Source organism: Canis lupus, chromosome 19 (genome assembly GCF_048164855.1).
Source record: "Canis lupus baileyi chromosome 19, mCanLup2.hap1, whole genome shotgun sequence".
Lineage (NCBI taxonomy): Eukaryota > Metazoa > Chordata > Mammalia > Carnivora > Canidae > Canis > Canis lupus.
Window position 1 is genome coordinate 345,785 of NC_132856.1, and position 18,819 is coordinate 364,603.

Genomic DNA, 18,819 nt, shown 5'->3' on the forward strand with positions numbered 1-18,819 from the left:
CTTCAAGGCATGCTTCCCTGTGAGAGCTAAGGACAGGGCACAACCCTCCCGCATCCTGCTTGACTGTAGAAGGAGCTGCTAACGTTCTCATGTTAGTGGCAGGGAAAGGTTGTGAGAAAAGCATGTGGAATCGTTGTGCCTGAACCCACGTGTATCTGAGTTGAATACAGCGATTTCCAAAGTCCTTCTTCATCAGAGTGTAGCTAGGTTCCCACTCGCATGTCCGAGTGGGTAGCAGACATCTGCCTCCCATGCATACCCACTTCTGAGAATTGAGCTTATGGCCTGTAACCCTACCTCCAGCCTGCAGCTACCTTTCGCTTCCAAAAGGCCTAGGCTCGCTGCTTCACCGAAGTGTTGGGAGAGGTAACTGGAATCTGCCGGCACACAAGACTAGTACCTCCAAGCTCAAACCAGCGATTTCCCAGTAATTCCTGGGGTAGACCTGTGCTACATACTAAGTTCCATATGTGAGAAGGTAGCTGAACGCCTTGTCCAAAATCATCTTACTTCTGAGAGTTGAGCTCACCCTCATTCCCTCACAGTTCCACACTGCCTGCAGAGTGAGTTTCCCACGTCTTCACCAGAGACTTTTGCCAGAGGCCTCTGAGACGCAAGTGAACAATGCAGACCTTGACGGTATCTCCAGGTGCAGTAGAGTGGTAATCTGGGAACCTCCTTACTCAGAATACTGCTACCTTCACACTGTCATAAGAATGCAGCTAGTTGAGAGCTGGCTTCTAGGCATGCTTCCCTGTGAGAGCTGAGGACAGGGCAGAAGCCTCCCGCATCCTGCCTGACTGTAGACGTACCTGCTAACCTCCTTATGTTAGTGGCTGGGATTGGTTGTGGGAAAAGCATGTGTAAGCATTGGGCCTGAACTCCCGTGTATCTGAGTTGAATACAGCGATTTCCAACATCCTTCTTCAATAGGAGTGTAGCTAGGTTCCAACTCCCATGTCCGAGTGGGTAGCAGACATTTGCCTCCCATGCATACACACTTCTGAGAGTTGAGCTCATGGCCTGTAACCCTACATCCTGCCTGCCGCTACCTTTCGCTTCCAAAAGGCCTAGGCTCGCTGCTTGACGCAAGTGTTGGGAGAGGTAACTGGAATCTCCCGGCACACAAGACGAGTGCCTCCAAGCTCAATCAAGCGATTTCCTAGTAATTCCTGGGGTAGACTGGTGCTACATACTAAGTTCCATACGTGAGTAGGTAGTTGAACGCCTTGTCCAAAAACATCTTACTTCTGAGAGTTGAGCTCACCCTCAGTCCCTCACAGTTCCACACTGCCTGCAGAGTGAGTTTCCCACGTCTTCACCAGAGACGTTTGCCAGAGGCCTCTGAGACGCAAGTTAACAATGCAGACCTGGAGGGTATCTCCAGGTGCAGTAGAGTGGTAATCTGGGAACCTCCTGTCTCAGAATACTGCTACCTTCACCCTGCCATAAGAATGCAGCTAGTTGACAGCTGGCTTCAAGGCATGCTTCCCTGTGAGAGCTAAGGACAGGGCACAACCCTCCCGCATCCTGCTTGACAGTAGAAGGAGCTGCTAACGTCCTCATGTTAGTGGCAGGGAAAGGTTGTGAGAAAAGCATGTGGAATCGTTGTGCCTGAACCCACGTGTATCTGAGTTGAATACAGCGATTTCCAAAGTCCTTCTTCATCAGAGTGTAGCTAGGTTCCCACTCGCATGTCCGAGTGGGTAGCATACATCTGCCTCCCATGCATACCCACTTCTGAGAGTTGAGCTTATGGCCTGTAACCCTACCTCTTGCCTGCAGCTACCTTTCGCTTCCAAAAGGCCTAGGCTCGCTGCTTGACGCATGTGTTGGGAGAGGTAACTGGAATCTCCCGGCACACAAGACGAGTGCCTCCAAGCTCAATCAAGCGATTTCCCAGTAATTCCTGGGTAGACTGGTGCTACATACTAAGTTCCATACGTGAGTAGGTAGCTGAACGCCTTGTCCAAAAACATCTTACTTCTGAGAGTTGAGCTCACCCACAGTCCCTCACAGTTCCACACTGCCTGCAGAGTGAGTTTCGCACGTCTTCACCAGAGACGTTTGCCAGAGGCCTCTGAGACGCAAGTTAACAATGCAGACCTGGAGGGTATCTCCAGGTGCAGTAGAGTGGTAATCTGGGAACCTCCTGTCTCAGAATACTGCTACCTTCACCCTGCCATAAGAATGCAGCTAGTTGACAGCTGGCTTCAAGGCATGCTTCCCTGTGAGAGCTAAGGACAGGGCACAACCCTCCCGCATCCTGCTTGACTGTAGAAGGAGCTGCTAACGTCCTCATGTTAGTGGCAGGGAAAGGTTGTGAGAAAAGCATGTGGAATCGTTGTGCCTGAACCCACGTGTATCTGAGTTGAATACAGCGATTTCCAAAGTCCTTCTTCATCAGAGTGTAGCTAGGTTCCCACTCGCATGTCCGAGTGGGTAGCAGACATCTGCCTCCCATGCATACCCACTTCTGAGAATTGAGCTTTTGGCCTGTAACCCTACCTCCAGCCTGCAGCTACCTTTCGCTTCCAAAAGGCCTAGGCTCGCTGCTTCACCGAAGTGTTGGGAGAGGTAACTGGAATCTCCCGGCACACAAGACTAGTGCCTCCAAGCTCAATCCAGCGATTTCCCAGTAATTCCTGGGGTAGACCTGTGCTACATACTAAGTTCCATATGTGAGAAGGTAGCTGAACGCCTTGTCCAAAATCATCTTACTTCTGAGAGTTGAGCTCACCCTCATTCCCTCACAGTTCCACACTGCCTGCAGAGTGAGTTTCCCACGTCTTCACCAGAGACTTTTGCCAGAGGCCTCTGAGACGCAAGTTAACAATGCAGACCTGGACGGTATCTCCAGGTGCAGTAGAGTGGTAATCTGGGAACCTCCTTACTCAGAATACTGCTACCTTCACACTGTCATAAGAATGCAGCTAGTTGAGAGCTGGCTTCTAGACATGCTTCCCTGTGAGAGCTGAGGACAGGGCAGAAGCCTCCCGCATCCTGCCTGACTGTAGACGTACCTGCTAACCTCCTTATGTTAGTGGCCGGGATAGGTTGTGGGAAAAGCATGTGTAAGCATTGGGCCTGAACTCCCGTGTATCTGAGTTGAATACAGCGATTTCCAACATCCTTCTTCAATAGGAGTGTAGCTAGGTTCCAACTCCCATGTCCGAGTGGGTAGCAGACATCTGCCTCCCATGCATAGACACTTCTGAGAGTTGAGCTTATGGCCTGTAACCCTACATCCTGCCTAACGCTACCTTTCGCTTCCAAAAGGCCTAGGCTCGCTGCTTGACGCAAGTGTTGGGAGAGGTAACTGGAATCTCCCGGCACACAAGACGAGTGCCTCCAAGCTCAATCAAGCGATTTCCTAGTAATTCCTGGGGTAGACTGGTGCTACATACTAAGTTCCATACGTGAGTAGGTAGTTGAACGCCTTGTCCAAAAACATCTTACTTCTGAGAGTTGAGCTCACCCTCTGTCCCTCACAGTTCCACACTGCCTGCAGAGTGAGTTTTGCACGTCTTCACCAGAGACGTTTGCCAGAGGCTATGAGACGCAAGTTAACAATGCAGACCTGGAGGGTATCTCCAGGTGCAGTAGAGTGGTAATCTGGGAACCTCCTGTCTCAGAATACTGCTACCTTCACCCTGCCATAAGAATGCAGCTAGTTGACAGCTGGCTTCAAGGCATGCTTCCCTGTGAGAGCTAAGGACAGGGCACAACCCTCCCGCATCCTGCTTGACTGTAGAAGGAGCTGCTAACGTCCTCATGTTAGTGGCAGGGAAAGGTTGTGAGAAAAGCATGTGGAATCGTTGTGCCTGAACCCACGTGTATCTGAGTTGAATACAGCGATTTCCAAAGTCCTTCTTCATCAGAGTGTAGCTAGGTTCCCACTCGCATGTCCGAGTGGGTAGCATACATCTCCCTCCCATGCATACCCACTTCTGAGAGTTGAGCTTATGGCCTGTAACCCTACCTCCTGCCTGGAGCTACCTTTCGCTTCCAAAAGGCCTAGGCTCGCTGCTTGACGCAAGTGTTGGGAGAGGTAACTGGAATCTCCCGGCACACAAGACGAGTGCCTCCAAGATCAATCAAGCGATTTCACAGTAATTCCTGGGTAGACTGGTGCGACATACTAAGTTCCATACGTGAGTAGGTAGCTGAACGCCTTGTCCAAAAACATCTTACTTCTGAGAGTTGAGCTCACCCACAGTCCCTCACAGTTCCACACTGCCTGCAGAGTGAGTTTCGCACGTCTTCACCAGAGACGTTTGCCAGAGGCCTCTGAGACGCAAGTTAACAATGCAGACCTGGAGGGTATCTCCAGGTGCAGTAGAGTGGTAATCTGGGAACCTCCTGTCTCAGAATACTGCTACCTTCACCCTGCCATAAGAATGCAGCTAGTTGACAGCTGGCTTCAAGGCATGCTTCCCTGTGAGAGCTAAGGACAGGGCACAACCCTCCCGCATCCTGCTTGACAGTAGAAGGAGCTGCTAACGTCCTCATGTTAGTGGCAGGGAAAGGTTGTGAGAAAAGCATGTGGAATCGTTGTGCCTGAACCCACGTGTATCTGAGTTGAATACAGCGATTTCCAAAGTCCTTCTTCATCAGAGTGTAGCTAGGTTCCCACTCGCATGTCCGAGTGGGTAGCAGACATCTGCCTCCCATGCATACCCACTTCTGAGAATTGAGCTTATGGCCTGTAACCCTACCTCCAGCCTGCAGCTACCTTTCGCTTCCAAAAGGCCTAGGCTCGCTGCTTCACCGAAGTGTTGGGAGAGGTAACTGGAATCTCCCGGCACACAAGACTAGTGCCTCCAAGCTCAATCCAGCGATTTCCCAGTAATTCCTGGGGTAGACCTGTGCTACATACTAAGTTCCATATGTGAGAAGGTAGCTGAACGCCTTGTCCAAAATCATCTTACTTCTGAGAGTTGAGCTCACCCTCATTCCCTCACAGTTCCACACTGCCTGCAGAGTGAGTTTCCCACGTCTTCACCTGAGACTTTTGCCAGAGGCCTCTGAGACGCAAGTTAACAATGCAGACCTGGACGGTATCTCCAGGTGCAGTAGAGTGGTAATCTGGGAACCTCCTTACTCAGAATACTGCTACCTTCACACTGTCATAAGAATGCAGCTAGTTGAGAGCTGGCTTCTAGGCATGCTTCCCTGTGAGAGCTGAGGACAGGGCAGAAGCCTCCCGCATCCTGCCTGACTGTAGACGTACCTGCTAACCTCCTTATGTTAGTGGCTGGGATTGGTTGTGGGAAAAGCATGTGTAAGCATTGGGCCTGAACTCCCGTGTATCTGAGTTGAATACAGCGATTTCCAACATCCTTCTTCAATAGGAGTGTAGCTAGGTTCCAACTCCCATGTCCGAGTGGGTAGCAGACATTTGCCTCCCATGCATACACACTTCTGAGAGTTGAGCTCATGGCCTGTAACCCTACATCCTGCCTGCCGCTACGTTTCGCTTCCAAAAGGCCTAGGCTCGCTGCTTGACGCAAGTGTTGGGAGAGGTAACTGGAATCTCCCGGCACACAAGACGAGTGCCTCCAAGCTCAATCAAGCGATTTCCTAGTAATTCCTGGGGTAGACTGGTGCTACATACTAAGTTCCATACGTGAGTAGGTAGTTGAACGCCTTGTCCAAAAACATCTTACTTCTGAGAGTTGAGCTCACCCACAGTCCCTCACAGTTCCACACTGCCTGCAGAGTGAGTTTCGCACGTCTTCACCAGAGACGTTTGCCAGAGGCCTCTGAGACGCAAGTTAACAATGCAGACCTGGAGGGTATCTCCAGGTGCAGTAGAGTGGTAATCTGGGAACCTCCTGTCTCAGAATACTGCTACCTTCACCCTGCCATAAGAATGCAGCTAGTTGACAGCTGGCTTCAAGGCATGCTTCCCTGTGAGAGCTAAGGACAGGGCACAACCCTCCCGCATCCTGCTTGACTGTAGATGGAGGTGCTAACGTCCTCATGTTAGTGGCAGGGAAAGGTTGTGAGAAAAGCATGTGGAATCGTTGTGCCTGAACCCACGTGTATCTGAGTTGAATACAGCGATTTCCAAAGTCCTTCTTCATCAGAGTGTAGCTAGGTTCCCACTCGCATGTCCGAGTGGGTAGCAGACATCTGCCTCCCATGCATACCCACTTCTGAGAATTGAGCTTATGGCCTGTAACCCTACCTCCAGACTGCAGCTACCTTTCGCTTCCAAAAGGCCTAGGCTCGCTGCTTCACCGAAGTGTTGGGAGAGGTAACTGGAATCTCCCGGCACACAAGACTAGTGCCTCCAAGCTCAATCCAGCGATTTCCCAGTAATTCCTGGGGTAGACTGGTGCTACATACTAAGTTCCATATGTGAGAAGGTAGCTGAACACCTTGTCCAAAATCATCTTACTGCTTAGAGTTGAGCTCACCCTCAGTCCCTCACAGTTCCACACTGCCTGCAGAGTGAGTTTCCCAAGTCTTCACCAGAGACTTTTGCCAGAGGCCTCTGAGACGCAAGTTAACAATGCAGACCTGGACGGTATCTCCAGGTGCAGTAGAGTGGTAATCTGGGAACCTCCTTACTCAGAATACTGCTACCTTCACACTGTCATAAGAATGCAGCTAGTTGAGAGCTGGCTTCTAGGCATGCTTCCCTGTGAGAGCTGAGGACAGGGCAGAAGCCTCCCGCATCCTGCCTGACTGTAGACGTACCTGCTAACCTCCTTATGTTAGTGGCTGGGATTGGTTGTGGGAAAAGCATGTGTAAGCATTGGGCCTGAACTCCCGTGTATCTGAGTTGAATACAGCGATTTCCAACATCCTTCTTCAATAGGAGTGTAGCTAGGTTCCAACTCCCATGTCCGAGTGGGTAGCAGACATTTGCCTCCCATGCATACACACTTCTGAGAGTTGAGCTCATGGCCTGTAACCCTACATCCTGCCTGCCGCTACCTTTCGCTTCCAAAAGGCCTAGGCTCGCTGCTTGACGCAAGTGTTGGGAGAGGTAACTGGAATCTCCCGGCACACAAGACGAGTGCCTCCAAGCTCAATCAAGCGATTTCCTAGTAATTCCTGGGGTAGACTGGTGCTACATACTAAGTTCCATACGTGAGTAGGTAGTTGAACGCCTTGTCCAAAAACATCTTACTTCTGAGTGTTGAGCTCACCCTGTGTCCCTCACAGTTCCATACTGCCTGCAGAGTGAGTTTCCCACGTCTTCACCAGAGACTTTTGCCAGAGGCCTCTGAGACGCAAGTTAACAATGCAGACCTGGAGGGTATCTCCAGGTGCAGTAGAGTGGTAATCTGGGAACCTCCTGTCTCAGAATACTGCTACCTTCACCCTGCCATAAGAATGCAGTTAGATGACAGCTGGCTTCAAGGCATGCTTCCCTGTGAGAGCTAAGGACAGGGCACAACCCTCCCGCATCCTGCTTGACAGTAGAAGGAGCTGCTAACGTCCTCATGTTAGTGGCAGGGAAAGGTTGTGAGAAAAGCATGTGGAATCGTTGTGCCTGAACCCACGTGTATCTGAGTTGAATACAGCGATTTCCAAAGTCCTTCTTCATCAGAGTGTAGCTAGGTTCCCACTCGCATGTCCGAGTGGGTAGCATACATCTCCCTCCCATGCATACCCACTTCTGAGAGTTGAGCTTATGGCCTGTAACCCTACCTCCTGCCTGCAGCTACCTTTCGCTTCCAAAAGGCCTAGGCTCGCTGCTTGACGCAAGTGTTGGGAGAGGTAACTGGAATCTCCCGGCACACAAGACGAGTGCCTCCAAGCTCAATCAAGCGATTTCCTAGTAATTCCTGGGTAGACTGGTGCTACATACTAAGTTCCATACGTGAGTAGGTAGTTGAACGCCTTGTCCAAAAACATCTTACTTCTGAGAGTTGAGCTCACCCACAGTCCCTCACAGTTCCACACTGCCTGCAGAGTGAGTTTCGCACGTCTTCACCAGAGACGTTTGCCAGAGGCCTCTGAGACGCAAGTTAACAATGCAGACCTGGAGGGTATCTCCAGGTGCAGTAGAGTGGTAATCTGGGAACCTCCTGTCTCAGAATACTGCTACCTTCACCCTGCCATAAGAATGCAGCTAGTTGACAGCTGGCTTCAAGGCATGCTTCCCTGTGAGAGCTAAGGACAGGGCACAACCCTGCCGCATCCTGCTTGACTGTAGAAGGAGCTGCTAACGTCCTCATGTTAGTGGCAGGGAAAGGTTGTGAGAAAAGCATGTGGAATCGTTGTGCCTGAACCCACGTGTATCTGAGTTGAATACAGCGATTTCCAAAGTCCTTCTTCATCAGAGTGTAGCTAGGTTCCCACTCGCATGTCCGAGTGGGTAGCAGACATCTGCCTCCCATGCATACCCACTTCTGAGAATTGAGCTTATGGCCTGTAACCCTACCTCCAGCCTGCAGCTACCTTTCGCTTCCAAAAGGCCTAGGCTCGCTGCTTCACCGAAGTGTTGGGAGAGGTAACTGGAATCTGCCGGCACACAAGACTAGTGCCTCCAAGCTCAATCCAGCGATTTCCCAGTAATTCCTGGGGTAGACTGGTGCTACATACTAAGTTCCATATGTGAGAAGGTAGCTGAACGCCTTGTCCAAAATCATCTTACTGCTTAGAGTTGAGCTCACCCTCAGTCCCTCACAGTTCCACACTGCCTGCAGAGTGAGTTTCCCAAGTCTTCACCAGAGACTTTTGCCAGAGGCCTCTGAGACGCAAGTTAACAATGCAGACCTGGACGGTATCTCCAGGTGCAGTAGAGTGGTAATCTGGGAACCTCCTTACTCAGAATACTGCTACCTTCACACTGTCATAAGAATGCAGCTAGTTGAGAGCTGGCTTCTAGGCATGCTTCCCTGTGAGAGCTGAGGACAGGGCAGAAGCCTCCCGCATCCTGCCTGACTGTAGACGTACCTGCTAACCTCCTTATGTTAGTGGCTGGGATTGGTTGTGGGAAAAGCATGTGTAAGCATTGGGCCTGAACTCCCGTGTATCTGAGTTGAATACAGCGATTTCCAACATCCTTCTTCAATAGGAGTGTAGCTAGGTTCCAACTCCCATGTCCGAGTGGGTAGCAGACATTTGCCTCCCATGCATACACACTTCTGAGAGTTGAGCTCATGGCCTGTAACCCTACATCCTGCCTGCCGCTACCTTTCGCTTCCAAAAGGCCTAGGCTCGCTGCTTGACGCAAGTGTTGGGAGAGGTAACTGGAATCTCCCGGCACACAAGACAAGTGCCTCCAAGCTCAATCAAGCGATTTCCTAGTAATTCCTGGGGTAGACTGGTGCTACATACTAAGTTCCATACGTGAGTAGGTAGTTGAACGCCTTGTCCAAAAACATCTTACTTCTGAGAGTTGAGCTCACCCTCAGTCCCTCACAGTTCCACACTGCCTGCAGAGTGAGTTTCCCACGTCTTCACCAGAGACTTTTGCCAGAGGCCTCTGAGACGCAAGTTAACAATGCAGACCTGGAGGGTATCTCCAGGTGCAGTAGAGTGGTAATCTGGGAACCTCCTGTCTCAGAATACTGCTACCTTCACCCTGCCATAAGAATGCAGCTAGTTGACAGCTGGCTTCAAGGCATGCTTCCCTGTGAGAGCTAAGGACAGGGCACAACCCTCCCGCATCCTGCTTGACAGTAGAAGGAGCTGCTAACGTCCTCATGTTAGTGGCAGGGAAAGGTTGTGAGAAAAGCATGTGGAATCGTTGTGCCTGAACCCACGTGTATCTGAGTTGAATACAGCGATTTCCAAAGTCCTTCTTCATCAGAGTGTAGCTAGGTTCCCACTCGCATGTCCGAGTGGGTAGCATACATCTCCCTCCCATGCATACCCACTTCTGAGAGTTGAGCTTATGGCCTGTAACCCTACATCCTGCCTGCAGCTACCTTTCGCTTCCAAAAGGCCTAGGCTCGCTGCTTGACGCAAGTGTTGGGAGAGGTAACTGGAATCTCCCGGCACACAAGACGAGTGCTTCCAAGCTCAATCAAGCGATTTCCTAGTAATTCCTGGGTAGACTGGTGCTACATACTAAGTTCCATACGTGAGTAGGTAGTTGAACGCCTTGTCCAAAAACATCTTACTTCTGAGAGTTGAGCTCACCCACAGTCCCTCACAGTTCCACACTGCCTGCAGAGTGAGTTTCGCACGTCTTCACCAGAGACGTTTGCCAGAGGCCTCTGAGACGCAAGTTAACAATGCAGACCTGGAGGGTATCTCCAGGTGCAGTAGAGTGGTAATCTGGGAACCTCCTGTCTCAGAATACTGCTACCTTCACCCTGCCATAAGAATGCAGCTAGTTGACAGCTGGCTTCAAGGCATGCTTCCCTGTGAGAGCTAAGGACAGGGCACAACCCTCCCGCATCCTGCTTGACTGTAGATGGAGGTGCTAACGTCCTCATGTTAGTGGCAGGGAAAGGTTGTGAGAAAAGCATGTGGAATCGTTGTGCCTGAACCCACGTGTATCTGAGTTGAATACAGCGATTTCCAAAGTCCTTCTTCATCAGAGTGTAGCTAGGTTCCCACTCGCATGTCCGAGTGGGTAGCAGACATCTGCCTCCCATGCATACCCACTTCTGAGAATTGAGCTTATGGCCTGTAACCCTACCTCCAGCCTGCAGCTACCTTTCGCTTCCAAAAGGCCTAGGCTCGCTGCTTCACCGAAGTGTTGGGAGAGGTAACTGGAATCTCCCGGCACACAAGACTAGTGCCTCCAAGCTCAATCCAGCGATTTCCCAGTAATTCCTGGGGTAGACTGGTGCTACATACTAAGTCCATATTTGAGAAGGTAGCTGAACGCCTTGTCCAAAATCATCTTACTGCTGAGAGGTGAGCTCACCCTCAGTCCCTCACAGTTCCACACTGCCTGCAGAGTGAGTTTCCCACGTCTTCACCAGAGACTTTTGCCAGAGGCCTCTGAGACGCAAGTTAACAATGCAGACCTGGACGGTATCTCCAGGTGCAGTAGAGTGGTAATCTGGGAACCTCCTTACTCAGAATACTGCTACCTTCACACTGTCATAAGAATGCAGCTAGTTGAGAGCTGGCTTCTAGGCATGCTTCCCTGTGAGAGCTGAGGACAGTGCAGAACCCTCCCGCATCCTGCCTGACTGTAGACTTACCTGCTAACCTCCTTATGTTAGTGGCTGGGATAGGTTGTGGGAAAAGCATGTGTAAGCATTGGGCCTGAACTCCCGTGTATCTGAGTTGAATACAGCGATTTCCAACATCCTTCTTCATTAGGAGTGTAGCTAGGTTCCAACTCCCATGTCTGAGTGGGTAGCAGACATCTGCCTCCCATGCATACACACTTCTGAGAGTTGAGCTCATGGCCTGTAACCCTACATCCTGCCTGCCGCTACCTTTCGCTTCCAAAAGGCCTAGGATCGCTGTTTGACGCAAGTGTTGGGAGAGGTAACTGGAATCTCCCGGCACACAAGACGAGTGCCTCCAAGCTCAATCAAGCGATTTCCTAGTAATTCCTGGGGTAGACTGGTGCTACATACTAAGTTCCATACGTGAGTAGGTAGTTGAACGCCTTGTCCAAAAACATCTTACTTCTGAGAGTTAAGCTCACCCACAGTCCCTCACAGTTCCACACTGCCTGCAGAGTGAGTTTCGCACGTCTTCACCAGAGACGTTTGCCAGAGGCCTCTGAGACGCAAGTTAACAATGCAGACCTGGAGGGTATCTCCAGGTGCAGTAGAGTGGTAATCTGGGAACCTCCTGTCTCAGAATACTGCTACCTTCACCCTGCCATAAGAATGCAGCTAGTTGACAGCTGGCTTCAAGGCATGCTTCCCTGTGAGAGCTAAGGACAGGGCACAACCCTCCCGCATCCTGCTTGACTGTAGATGGAGCTGCTAACGTCCTCATGTTAGTGGCAGGGAAAGGTTGTGAGAAAAGCATGTGGAATCGTTGTGCCTGAACCCACGTGTATCTGAGTTGAATACAGCGATTTCCAAAGTCCTTCTTCATCAGAGTGTAGCTAGGTTCCCACTCGCATGTCCGAGTGGGTAGCAGACATCTGCCTCCCATGCATACCCACTTCTGAGAATTGAGCTTATGGCCTGTAACCCTACCTCCAGCCTGCAGCTACCTTTCGCTTCCAAAAGGCCTAGGCTCGCTGCTTCACCGAAGTGTTGGGAGAGGTAACTGGAATCTCCCGGCACACAAGACTAGTGCCTCCAAGCTCAATCCAGCGATTTCCCAGTAATTCCTGGGGTAGACCTGTGCTACATACTAAGTTCCATATGTGAGAAGGTAGCTGAACGCCTTGTCCAAAATCATCTTACTGCTTAGAGTTGAGCTCACCCTCAGTCCCTCACAGTTCCACACTGCCTGCAGAGTGAGTTTCCCACGTCTTCACCAGAGACTTTTGCCAGAGGCCTCTGAGACGCAAGTTAACAATGCAGACCTGGACGGTATCTCCAGGTGCAGTAGAGTGGTAATCTGGGAACCTCCTTACTCAGAATACTGCTACCTTCACACTGTCATAAGAATGCAGCTAGTTGAGAGCTGGCTTCTAGGCATGCTTCCCTGTGAGAGCTGAGGACAGGGCAGAAGCCTCCCGCATCCTGCCTGACTGTAGACGTACCTGCTAACCTCCTTATGTTAGTGGCTGGGATTGGTTGTGGGAAAAGCATGTGTAAGCATTGGGCCTGAACTCCCGTGTATCTGAGTTGAATACAGCGATTTCCAACATCCTTCTTCAATAGGAGTGTAGCTAGGTTCCAACTCCCATGTCCGAATGGGTAGCAGACATTTGCCTCCCATGCATACACACTTCTGAGAGTTGAGCTCATGGCCTGTAACCCTACATCCTGCCTGCCGCTACCTTTCGCTTCCAAAAGGCCTAGGCTCGCTGCTTGACGCAAGTGTTGGGAGAGGTAACTGGAATCTCCCGGCACACAAGACGAGTGCCTCCAAGCTCAATCAAGCGATTTCCTAGTAATTCCTGGGGTAGACTGGTGCTACATACTAAGTTCCATACGTGAGTAGGTAGTTGAACGCCTTGTCCAAAAACATCTTACTTCTGAGAGTTGAGCTCACCCTCTGTCCCTCACAGTTCCATACTGCCTGCAGAGTGAGTTTCCCACGTCTTCACCAGAGACTTTTGCCAGAGGCCTCTGAGACGCAAGTTAACAATGCAGACCTGGAGGGTATCTCCAGGTGCAGTAGAGTGGTAATCTGGGAACCTCCTGTCTCAGAATACTGCTACCTTCACCCTGCCATAAGAATGCAGCTAGTTGACAGCTGGCTTCAAGGCATGCTTCCCTGTGAGAGCTAAGGACAGGGCACAACCCTCCCGCATCCTGCTTGACAGTAGATGGAGCTGCTAACGTCCTCATGTTAGTGGCAGGGAAAGGTTGTGAGAAAAGCATGTGGAATCGTTGTGCCTGAACCCACGTGTATCTGAGTTGAATACAGCGATTTCCAAAGTCCTTCTTCATCAGAGTGTAGCTAGGTTCCCACTCGCATGTCCGAGTGGGTAGCATACATCTCCCTCCCATGCATACCCACTTCTGAGAGTTGAGCTTATGGCCTGTAACCCTACCTCCTGCCTGCAGCTACCTTTCGCTTCCAAAAGGCCTAGGCTCGCTGCTTGACGCAAGTGTTGGGAGAGGTAACTGGAATCTCCCGGCACACAAGACGAGTGCCTCCAAGCTCAATCAAGCGATTTCCTAGTAATTCCTGGGTAGACTGGTGCTACATACTAAGTTCCATACGTGAGTAGGTAGTTGAACGCCTTGTCCAAAAACATCTTACTTCTGAGAGTTGAGCTCACCCACAGTCCCTCACAGTTCCACACTGCCTGCAGAGTGAGTTTCGCACGTCTTCACCAGAGACGTTTGCCAGAGGCCTCTGAGACGCAAGTTAACAATGCAGACCTGGAGGGTATCTCCAGGTGCAGTAGAGTGGTAATCTGGGAACCTCCTGTCTCAGAATACTGCTACCTTCACCCTGCCATAAGAATGCAGCTAGTTGACAGCTGGCTTCAAGGCATGCTTCCCTGTGAGAGCTAAGGACAGGGCACAACCCTCCCGCATCCTGCTTGACTGTAGATGGAGCTGCTAACGTCCTCATGTTAGTGGCAGGGAAAGGTTGTGAGAAAAGCATGTGGAATCGTTGTGCCTGAACCCACGTGTATCTGAGTTGAATACAGCGATTTCCAAAGTCCTTCTTCATCAGAGTGTAGCTAGGTTCCCACTCGCATGTCCGAGTGGGTAGCAGACATCTGCCTCCCATGCATACCCACTTCTGAGAATTGAGCTTATGGCCTGTAACCCTACCTCCAGCCTGCAGCTACCTTTCGCTTCCAAAAGGCCTAGGCTCGCTGCTTCACCGAAGTGTTGGGAGAGGTAACTGGAATCTCCCGGCACACAAGACTAGTGCCTCCAAGCTCAATCCAGCGATTTCCCAGTAATTCCTGGGGTAGACTGGTGCTACATACTAAGTTCCATATGTGAGAAGGTAGCTGAACGCCTTGTCCAAAATCATCTTACTTCTGAGAGTTGAGCTCACCCTCATTCCCTCACAGTTCCACACTGCCTGCAGAGTGAGTTTCCCACGTCTTCACCAGAGACTTTTGCCAGAGGCCTCTGAGACGCAAGTTAACAATGCAGACCTGGACGGTATCTCCAGGTGCAGTAGAGTGGTAATCTGGGAACCTCCTTACTCAGAATACTGCTACCTTCACACTGTCATAAGAATGCAGCTAGTTGAGAGCTGGCTTCTAGGCATGCTTCCCTGTGAGAGCTGAGGACAGGGCAGAAGCCTCCCGCATCCTGCCTGACTGTAGACGTACCTGCTAACCTCCTTATGTTAGTGGCTGGGATTGGTTGTGGGAAAAGCATGTGTAAGCATTGGGCCTGAACTCCCGTGTATCTGAGTTGAATACAGCGATTTCCAACATCCTTCTTCAATAGGAGTGTAGCTAGGTTCCAACTGCCATGTCCGAGTGGGTAGCAGACATTTGCCTCCCATGCATACACACTTCTGAGAGTTGAGCTCATGGCCTGTAACCCTACATCCTGCCTGCCGCTACCTTTCGCTTCCAAAAGGCCTAGGCTCGCTGCTTGACGCAAGTGTTGGGAGAGGTAACTGGAATCTCCCGGCACACAAGACGAGTGCCTCCAAGCTCAATCAAGCGATTTCCTAGTAATTCCTGGGTAGACTGGTGCTACATACTAAGTTCCATACGTGAGTAGGTAGTTGAACGCCTTGTCCAAAAACATCTTACTTCTGAGAGTTGAGCTCACCCACAGTCCCTCACAGTTCCACACTGCCTGCAGAGTGAGTTTCGCACGTCTTCACCAGAGACGTTTGCCAGAGGCCTCTGAGACGCAAGTTAACAATGCAGACCTGGAGGGTATCTCCAGGTGCAGTAGAGTGGTAATCTGGGAACCTCCTGTCTCAGAATACTGCTACCTTCACCCTGCCATAAGAATGCAGCTAGTTGACAGCTGGCTTCAAGGCATGCTTCCCTGTGAGAGCTAAGGACAGGGCACAACCCTCCCGCATCCTGCTTGACTGTAGAAGGAGCTGCTAACGTCTTCATGTTAGTGGCAGGGAAAGGTTGTGAGAAAAGCATGTGGAATCGTTGTGCCTGAACCCACGTGTATCTGAGTTGAATACAGCGATTTCCAAAGTCCTTCTTCATCAGAGTGTAGCTAGGTTCCCACTCGCATGTCCGAGTGGGTAGCAGACATCTGCCTCCCATGCATACCCACTTCTGAGAATTGAGCTTATGGCCTGTAACCCTACCTCCAGCCTGCAGCTACCTTTCGCTTCCAAAAGGCCTAGGCTCGCTGCTTCACCGAAGTGTTGGGAGAGGTAACTGGAATCTGCCGGCACACAAGACTAGTGCCTCCAAGCTCAATCCAGCGATTTCCCAGTAATTCCTGGGGTAGACTGGTGCTACATACTAAGTCCATATTTGAGAAGGTAGCTGAACGCCTTGTCCAAAATCATCTTACTGCTGAGAGGTGAGCTCACCCTCAGTCCCTCACAGTTCCACACTGCCTGCAGAGTGAGTTTCCCACGTCTTCACCAGAGACTTTTGCCAGAGGCCTCTGAGACGCAAGTTAACAATGCAGACCTGGACGGTATCTCCAGGTGCAGTAGAGTGGTAATCTGGGAACCTCCTTACTCAGAATACTGCTACCTTCACACTGTCATAAGAATGCAGCTAGTTGAGAGCTGGCTTCTAGGCATGCTTCCCTGTGAGAGCTGAGGACAGTGCAGAACCCTCCCGCATCCTGCCTGACTGTAGACTTACCTGCTAACCTCCTTATGTTAGTGGCTGGGATAGGTTGTGGGAAAAGCATGTGTAAGCATTGGGCCTGAACTCCCGTGTATCTGAGTTGAATACAGCGATTTCCAACATCCTTCTTCATTAGGAGTGTAGCTAGGTTCCAACTCCCATGTCTGAGTGGGTAGCAGACATCTGCCTCCCATGCATACACACTTCTGAGAGTTGAGCTCATGGCCTGTAACCCTACATCCTGCCTGCCGCTACCTTTCGCTTCCAAAAGGCCTAGGATCGCTGTTTGACGCAAGTGTTGGGAGAGGTAACTGGAATCTCCCGGCACACAAGACGAGTGCCTCCAAGCTCAATCAAGCGATTTCCTAGTAATTCCTGGGGTAGACTGGTGCTACATACTAAGTTCCATACGTGAGTAGGTAGTTGAACGCCTTGTCCAAAAACATCTTACTTCTGAGAGTTGAGCTCACCCACAGTCCCTCACAGTTCCACACTGCCTGCAGAGTGAGTTTCGCACGTCTTCACCAGAGACGTTTGCCAGAGGCCTCTGAGACGCAAGTTAACAATGCAGACCTGGAGGGTATCTCCAGGTGCAGTAGAGTGGTAATCTGGGAACCTCCTGTCTCAGAATACTGCTACCTTCACCCTGCCATAAGAATGCAGCTAGTTGACAGCTGGCTTCAAGGCATGCTTCCCTGTGAGAGCTAAGGACAGGGCACAACCCTCCCGCATCCTGCTTGACTGTAGATGGAGCTGCTAACGTCCTCATGTTAGTGGCAGGGAAAGGTTGTGAGAAAAGCATGTGGAATCGTTGTGCCTGAACCCACGTGTATCTGAGTTGAATACAGCGATTTCCAAAGTCCTTCTTCATCAGAGTGTAGCTAGGTTCCCACTCGCATGTCCGAGTGGGTAGCAGACATCTGCCTCCCATGCATACCCACTTCTGAGAATTGAGCTTATGGCCTGTAACCCTACCTCCAGCCTGCAGCTACCTTTCGCTTCCAAAAGGCCTAGGCTCGCTGCTTCACCGAAGTGTTGGGAGAGGTAACTGGAATCTCCCGGCACACAAGACTAGTGCCTCCAAGCTCAATCCAGCGATTTCCCAGTAATTCCTGGGGTAGACTGGTGCTACATACTAAGTTCCATATGTGAGAAGGTAGCTGAACGCCTTGTCCAAAATCATCTTACTGCTTAGAGTTGAGCTCACCCTCAGTCCCTCACAGTTCCACACTGCCTGCAGAGTGAGTTTCCCACGTCTTCACCAGAGACTTTTGCCAGAGGCCTCTGAGACGCAAGTTAACAATGCAGACCTGGACGGTATCTCCAGGTGCAGTAGAGTGGTAATCTGGGAACCTCCTTACTCAGAATACTGCTACCTTCACACTGTCATAAGAATGCAGCTAGTTGAGAGCTGGCTTCTAGGCATGCTTCCCTGTGAGAGCTGAGGACAGGGCAGAAGCCTCCCGCATCCTGCCTGACTGTAGACGTACCTGCTAACCTCCTTATGTTAGTGGCTGGGATTGGTTGTGGGAAAAGCATGTGTAAGCATTGGGCCTGAACTCCCGTGTATCTGAGTTGAATACAGCGATTTCCAACATCCTTCTTCAATAGGAGTGTAGCTAGGTTCCAACTCCCATGTCCGAGTGGGTAGCAGACATTTGCCTCCCATGCATACACACTTCTGAGAGTTGAGCTCATGGCCTGTAACCCTACATCCTGCCTGCCGCTACCTTTCGCTTCCAAAAGGCCTAGGCTCGCTGCTTGACGCAAGTGTTGGGAGAGGTAACTGGAATCTCCCGGCACACAAGACGAGTGCCTCCAAGCTCAATCAAGCGATTTCCCAGTAATTCCTAGGGTAGACTGGTGCTACATACTAAGTTCCATACGTGAGTAGGTAGTTGAATGCCTTGTCCAAAAACATCTTACTTCTGAGAGTTGAGCTCACCCTCTGTCCCTCACAGTTCCATACTGCCTGCAGAGTGAGTTTCCCACGTCTTCACCAGAGACTTTTGCCAGAGGCCTCTGAGACGCAAGTTAACAATGCAGACCTGGAGGGTATCTCCAGGTGCAGTAGAGTGGTAATCTGGGAACCTCCTGTCTCAGAATACTTCTACCTTCACCCTGCCATAAGAATGCAGCTAGTTGACAGCTGGCTTCAAGGCATGCTTCCCTGTGAGAGCTAAGGACAGGGCACAACCCTCCCGCATCCTGCTTGACAGTAGAAGGAGCTGCTAACGTCCTCATGTTAGTGGCAGGGAAAGGTTGTGAGAAAAGCATGTGGAATCGTTGTGCCTGAACCCACGTGTATCTGAGTTGAATACAGCGATTTCCAAAGTCCTTCTTCATCAGAGTGTAGCTAGGTTCCCACTCGCATGTCCGAGTGGGTAGCATACATCTCCCTCCCATGCATACCCACTTCTGAGAGTTGAGCTTATGGCCTGTAACCCTACCTCCTGCCTGCAGCTACCTTTCGCTTCCAAAAGGCCTAGGCTCGCTGCTTGACGCAAGTGTTGGGAGAGGTAACTGGAATCTCCCGGCACACAAGA